Here is a 7680-nt window from a genome sequence, read left to right on the forward strand (position 1 = left end):
ATACACCCACTTCCTGACAATGGACACTTAATGTTTTGAGGCCCTCATGCATGTCTCTATCCAGGGACAACGTGGAGCCTCCCAATTTTTGGCTGCCCTGCCAAAGGGCTATACTACAAAAGACCCACTTCCTTCCAATGGGCACTTCAGGTTTACAGGCCCTCATGCACGTCTCTATCCAGGGACAACGTGGAGCCTCCCAATTTTTGGCTGCCCTGCCAAAGGGCTATACTACAAAAGACCCACTTCCTTCCAATGGGCACTTCAGGTTTACAGGCCCTCATGCACGTCTCTATCCAAAGACAACGTGGAGCCTCCCAATTTTTGGCTGCCCTGCCTAAGGGCTATACTATAATACACCCACTTCCTGACACTGGACACTTAATGTTTTGAGGCCCTCATGCACGTCTCTATCCAGGGACAACGTGGAGCCTCCCAATTTTTGGCTGCCCTGCCTAAGGGCTATACTACAATAGACCCACTTCCTTACAATGGGCACTTCAGGTTTACAGGCCATCATGCACGTCTGTATGCAGGGGCATTGGTGAACCTCACAATTTTGGACTGCCCTGGCAAAGGAAAATACTACAAAGACTCAGTTCCTCAAAATGGGCACATTAGACTCAGAGGCCTTTATGTACGTCTCTTCTCAGGGACATCGGAGTGCCACACAATGTTTTACGTAAAATCTTTCATGTATTGATCTCAAAAAGTAACATACATTAGCTCTATCTCACTATTGGGTATGTGCCCTTAACATTTCCGCTATGAAAAATCATTTTGGTGTCATTTTGGAAGGTTTTCTGGTGAGTCCGTAAAAATGGCGTAAAACGCGGACAAAATTATTCACAGCTGTGACTTTTGAGTGATAAATGCTTCAAGGGGTCTTCCCCATGCTGTTGCCATGTCATTTGAGCACTCTTCGGAGACTTTTGTGCCATTTTTAGGGTTTCTACATGCTGCCGGTGGTCATTTCACAAAAATACTCGGGTCTCCCATAGGATAACATTGGGCTCGGTGCTCGGGCCGAGTACACGAGTATCTTGGGAGGCTCGGCCCGAGCTTTGAGCACCCGAGCTTTTTAGTACTCGCTCATCACTACTAATAAACCTAAAAAATAAAAATAAATTGAATAAAAATCATGAATGTTGTGTTATAACAGGAAATTCGGTGTAAGAATGAATATCCGGGATGAGAGTTCAGCGAATGAGTTATAGAAATTGTTACAAAAAGGAGTGTGTACGGTTTATGCGTAAATTTTCAGAATGCGTACATGAAAATTATATGTATGTGAGAATGTCCCCCATGCTTTGTAAAAAGTTATTTATGAAAATGTAAATAAAATATATAAAAATGCCTAATTATTTATAATTTATGAGAAAGATATATATGTATGGAAGAATGTTATAAGGTGTCCAAGAACCATAAAGAAAAAGGGTGCATATATAATGTTAGAGGTCTAGAGTTCCACCAGGCTATATCACCCCTAAAGAAATAGAAAGAAGACCTTACTACCTGTGTACCCCAAAAAAAGCTATATTTCTTAGCCAGGATTATGGTGGAGATATGCACAAGTGAAATAAGAATATAAAGTAATACAATAAGATTATAAAACCAATATGTGTGCATTCATGCACCACCCGGTACGCTACCCTTGCCAAATTGCTCACTCTAGATCCCCACACGATCCATGAAGCCGTTCCCCCGGTCACACCGCCTGCTGCCGGTTCCCACTCATCCCTGGGGGAGTTAGGCGAGTGGTATCGAGAGCTACATGTCGGCACTGATGATACCCCCATACACCACAAGGAAGGGGTATACCGGGTGGTACAGGAGTATGAGCGGGTTTTTAGCAAGCACCCTCTAGATTTTGGGCAGATTAAAGGGGTTCAACACCACATCCCTACCGGTACACACTCCCCTATTAAAGAGAGATACAGGCCTATTCCCCCTGCGCACTACCAATGCGCCAAAGACATGTTGAGGAACATGAAGGAGGCAGGGGTTATTAGGGACAGCTGTAGTCCCTGGGCCGCTCCGTTGGTGCTGGTTAAGAAGAAGGATGGCACCATGCGGATGTGTGTGGATTACCGGAAGATTAACCAGATAACGCATAAGGATGCTTACCCTCTGCCCCGCATCAAAGAGTCCCTGGCCTCGCTGAGAACCGCTAACTACTTCTCCACCCTTGACCTCACCAGCGGGTACTGGCAGGTGGCCGTGGCACCGGAAGACCGAGAGAAGACTGCCTATGGGACCGTTTTGCTGTACTTGGATGATGTGATTGTGTACTCACAGACGTATGAAGCCCACCTGGAGCACCTAGCCGAGGTGTTCGCGTCCCTTGCCAAGTATGGGATGAAGTTGAAGCCCTCAAAGTGTCATCTGCTGAAACCCAGAGTGCAGTACCTAGGACATGTGGTTGGTGCGGAAGGTGTCGCCCCCAACCCCGAGAAGATCACCGCCATCCAAGACTGGCCGAGACCGACCACAGTGAGGGAAGTGAGGCAGTTTCTGGGCCTGGTGGGATATTACCGTCGCTTCATTAAGGGGTACACAAAGATGGCTGCCCCCATGCAAGACCTCCTCGTAGGACAGACCAAGGGTGGTAGATCCCTAGTAGCCCCATTGGTGTGGGAAGAAAAGCATGAGGAATCCTTCCGCCAGCTGAGAACAGCCCTGACCGGAGAGGAAATCCTAGCGTACCCTGACTACAGCCGCCCATTCATCCTCTACACCGACGCCAGCAATGTGGGCTTGGGGGCTGTTCTATCCCAGGTCCAAGACAGAAGGGAAAAGGTAATAGCTTATGCTAGCCGAAAACTCCGACCGACTGAGAGGAACCCTGAGAACTACATCTCCTTCAAGCTTGAGCTCTTGGCACTGGTGTGGGCTATCACCGAGCGGTTCCGCCATTACCTGGCAGCAGCCAAGTTCACCGCGTACACAGACAATAACCTGCTGACCCATCTAGATACGGCCAAGCTGGGCGCGTTGGAGCAGCGGTGGGTGACCAGGTTAGCCAACTACGATTTCACCATCAAGTACCGGGCCGGCCGTACCAACGTCAATGCCAATGCACTCTCCCGGATGCCCCACCTGTCGGAAGAGGGGCCAGAGGATGATGACCTCGAAGAGATCGAGTTGCCTGCATTTCACCGGCCATTCACTGAGAAGGTGCACGTCTACCAACAACGGGTGAACCTGGATCCGCTGCCCCGACAGGACTGGCAGGAAGCTCAGGACCAGGCACCTGCTGTCCGCCTGGTCAAGACTCTAGTGGAACAGGGTTCTGCTGGGATAGACCCTGCTGCCCCTGCCGAAGCCCAACGTCTGTGGCAAGAACGGACCCGGCTATACCTACACCAGGGGAAGTTGTATCGCGAGCTGATTAATCCAAAGACTCACGAGAAGATCCGCCAGCTGGTGATTCCCCAGGCTAACGTGCCCACCGTCCTGCAAGCATACCATGATGGTGCAGTGCACTTCGGGTGGAAGAAGCTAGAGATGTTGTTAAGAGAGCGGTTCTATTGGAGTGGAATGCGGGAATCTGTGGAGGCCTGGTGCCGAGAATGTGGCCCTTGCGCATTGAGAAGGAAGGACGAGGCCAGCCAGAAGGCACCCCTACACCCGATCATTACACACCAACCGCTGGAGCTGGTTGCCCTTGACCATGTAAAGCTCACCCCCAGCCGAAGTGGGTACACCTACGCTCTGACCATCGTAGACCACTACTCGAGGTTCCTGGTGGTTGTCCCAGTTAAGGACTTAACCGGCCGCACCGCTGCTAAGGCTTTCCAGGCTTATTTCTGTTGACCGCATTGGTACCCGGAGAGGGTGCTTACCGACCAGGGTCCGGCCTTTGAAGCAGAGGTATTCCAGGAATTCTGCCAGTTGTACGGCTGCAAGAAAATCCGGACCACGCCTTACCACGCCCAAACCAATGGCATTTGTGAAAAGATGAACCACTTGGTCCTGGGCCTCCTCAAGACGTTACCACTGGAAGAGCGGAACCTGTGGCTGGAGAAGCTACCTGACCTGGTCGATATGTACAACAACATCCCTTCCAGCTCTACGAAATGCACTCCAGCATACCTGATGAGAGCTCGTCCCGGCCGGCTACCAGTGGATCTGGAAATGGGCTTGGAAGCTTCAGAAGCACTCCTGTCGACAGCTGAATGGGACACTCGGCGGAGGACACAGTACCGACAGGTCCAGGAGTATGTTGAAAAGAACTTGTGCCGGAGTCGGGGACAACAGGAGCAGTGCTTCAACAAGAAGGCGCCTGCCGGTTCCTTCCAATCTGGGGATGTAGTGCTGAAGCGGAAAAGAAGGGCCCACAAGCTGGATGATCAATGGGAAAAAACCCCGTATGTAGTCCAGCCCACAGGATGGGAGAATGGGAAGGCCTACCAGATCAGCTGTGACCAGGGGGGGACTTTGGCCACGGTTTCCCGAGACCACCTGAAGAAGTGCCCACCAGCATTGAGAGTAGCGGATGAGGCTCCAGTTCCCAGTCCAGTGGAGAAGGAAAAAGAGGTAATCCACACCATGATGGGTGATTTTCCAGCAGACTGGCCTACACAGAACGGTGCGGTGATCCTTCCAGTGATACTGTTCCCACAACCCGTGGATGAAGAAATGATGGAAACGGTTAACCGCGAGCCAGTGCCCAGGGATGTACCTGTACCCAGCTCCCCTACGCCTCCGCCTGCCCCACATGATAGCAGGGAGGAGGAACTGACTGTTCCCTCTGCCCCACTGCCTGTCACCACTGACACCGGACCCCGAAGGTCCACTCGCCCCAACCTAGGTAGACCCCCACTTAGGTACAGGGAAACTACTCTTTAAAAGGGGGGGGCTTTATGTGTTGAGTGTACCAGTTTTAAAGTTTTAAATGATAAGTAAAGATGATCAACCAAAGAAGTTTACCTGATTGAACCGTGATTAAACCGGCCGTTGCCGGCAACTGTTGTCCCCGTAGGGACTGTGCAACCATTGCGTAAGGAACTGCTTACGGACAAGCCCGAGAACTTGCAGGGCAACCACAAACTTAGTGCAATGTAAATAAAAATGTTTGTTGGCTTGACACCGTTACCGCCTCCGGAGAGGCTGATTTGGGAGGATGGGCCTGGAGGAAAGGGATGGCCTAGGCCCGCCACTACCGTAACCGGTGGCGATCCTCCGGGGGTTCAGGGGTCCCCTTGGACGTGGGCCCCCTGAAAGAGACAGAACCCGCTCGGGCAACTTGGTGCTGGACTGGGGTCAAGGGGTGCTGCCCGCTTCTTAGGGGCAGCATCAGGGCCAGGTTGTTTGGGTGGGAGAAGAGCGGAAGCTGTACCGTTGTAAAATGTTTATGATGCTTTTACATGTTTTACCGTTTTATTCTTTTTCAGTTGTGAAAATAAAACCGGTGATGGACGGGCAGCCCGCGGACGGTCTGCATTTTACTATAGGGGAATGTGGCGCCCTGGACAAGCCAGGTCGTCACAGGTACTACACCAACACACTCTACACTCCGGCTAGGCACACCGAAGCTAAACACAAATCCTAGTTGCCTTCCTCCAGGGGCTGATGTCCACACCAGGGGGTGGGCCAGGCGGTTGATCCCACCCACCGAGGAGTTCACAGTCCTGGAGGCGGGAAAAGGAGTCAGATTAGAGATCAGTTTTGGAGTTAGAGAAGTGAAGAGGAGAGGAGACTGACCGTGTCCGGGTGTGTGGCCCGGGCACTCAGCAAGGTTGGCAGACGGTGGTGACCTTCTGCAGGAGAGGCTGATTGGAGTGAACCGTACGGACCGGGGATGGGCGGTGGCCCGCCGGTACCAGATCGGGGAGTGAAGAGAAGCCAGCACCATCCGGCAGGGCCTACGGACCCCGACCAGGCTAGGAGTCGCCGTAAAACCGGTCAAATCCGTTAGCGACAGGAACCTCCAGGGTTTCCCAGCAGTCAAGACCCGATTGAAGGCAACAGCTCACACCGTAGAGGGAAGCACAGTCACCGCCAAGGCTACAGTTCCCAGGGCCAGAGCCTGCGGGCAAAAGGGGCTCCCTCAGCATCCATCCAAGCTGGGGAGCGGGTTACCGGTGGGAAGCCCGCTAGATTTTGGGGGAATAAAAGGGGTCCAACACCACATCCCCACAGGTGCACACCCACCCATCAAAGAGAGCTATAAGCCAATACCACCTTCACATTGCCAGTGTACCAAGGACATGTTGAGCAACATGAAGGCGGCTGGGGTTATCCGTGACAGTTGTAGCCTTTGGGCAGCTCTGTTGATCCTGTTAAAAAAGAAGGACGGCACCACTCCCCGTATTGAGGAATCGCTAGCTGCATTGAGAACTGCAAATTATTTTTCTACCCTTGATCTCACTAGTCACTATTGGCAAGTGTCCGTTGCTGAGGCAGACCGGGAGAAGACCGCCTTCGCCACCCCTATGGGTCTCTGCGAGTTCAAAAGCATGCCCTTCGAGCTGTGCAATGCGCCAGGAACCTTCCAGAGGCTGATGGAATGCTGCTTGGGACAAGATTTTAGGGTGTATAAAAAGGGAGATTAGATCCCGTGATCCCAACGTATTGTTACACCTCTATAAATCACTTGTAAGGCTACATCTGGAATATGGGAACCAGTTTTGGGCTCCACATTTTAATAAGGACATTCAGAAGTTAGAGTCAGTTCAAAGGTGGGCAACTAGACTACTACAAGGAATGGAAGGCCTCCCATATGATGACAAGTTGAAAAAGTTATTAAGTGATTATTGGCTGCAATGGGGCTTTCTGGCTGGTGCCAGCCTCTCTTCTTAGCACACAGGAACCACAATCCCTACACCATGCTTCAATGGATTCTCTCATCCCAGCCCAGTAAAACTACATATTTTACACAGTCATAAGCAGCCAAAAGGGATCTATTCTATTCAATTGCAAATGATCTAGATAAGACTGAGAATAAGATACTGCACGGGACATAGCAGAGTTGGTCAAGTTGAGTGGAGATGAGTTTGCTATTTGGCACAGCTTTTTGCATCAATAAAGCAAGTAAAAGGTGTGAAAGATAAAAAAAAGGGTGAAAGTGTGAAAAGTGAATTGGCCAAATTGAGGTGCATATAAAGTTTTTGCTTTCTTTCAATTCACTAATGGGGCTCATTTGAATCAGGTGAATTGAGTTCTGCTTTTGGAAACTGGGTTAAGAAGGGGTGCACCGGTCCTGGAGGTACTGCAATACCAGGTCAATGCGTGCAGTGGACAGAGCAAGATTTTTTCCATCTCCTTGTTCTAAAAATCCATTTAATATATGGTCCCCAGAGAGGGGACGTATCAGATATTAAACTGATAAGAACAGATTTAATTTTTTTTTTTCTGTTTATCAGTAGGACTTCAAAATAACAAAGGTGATCGCCTCCCGTTGCCTGGGAACCGTCCAGGCACAAGAGGGCTATGTGTCACCAGAAGGCGCACACACTTCCTCAAGGCCGGCAGACGTGCAATCCCAGGCACCTTCCAGTACCGACCAAGGTAGCGTCCTCCGAAACTACACTTGATCTTAGCCAAAAGGCCGAGAAGCTATAACCCGAATTGGTTACGGCCTTGAGTGGCACCCTGGCCTATACCGGACACATCTTAGGGAGAGGGAGACAAACCCACGCCTACAGAAGACATTTTGTCACCCAAGCCAACCCTTGA

General features: G+C 50.7%; 1 pseudogene; it reads right to left on the minus strand.

Annotated features, from left to right (window-relative positions):
* Positions 1–7188: 7188 nt before the first annotated feature.
* LOC142282081 (U2 spliceosomal RNA) lies at positions 7189–7393 on the minus strand (annotated as a pseudogene).
* Positions 7394–7680: the final 287 nt, after the last annotated feature.

This window comes from Anomaloglossus baeobatrachus, unplaced genomic scaffold (genome assembly GCF_048569485.1).
Source record: "Anomaloglossus baeobatrachus isolate aAnoBae1 unplaced genomic scaffold, aAnoBae1.hap1 Scaffold_4965, whole genome shotgun sequence".
Taxonomy (NCBI): domain Eukaryota; kingdom Metazoa; phylum Chordata; class Amphibia; order Anura; family Aromobatidae; genus Anomaloglossus; species Anomaloglossus baeobatrachus.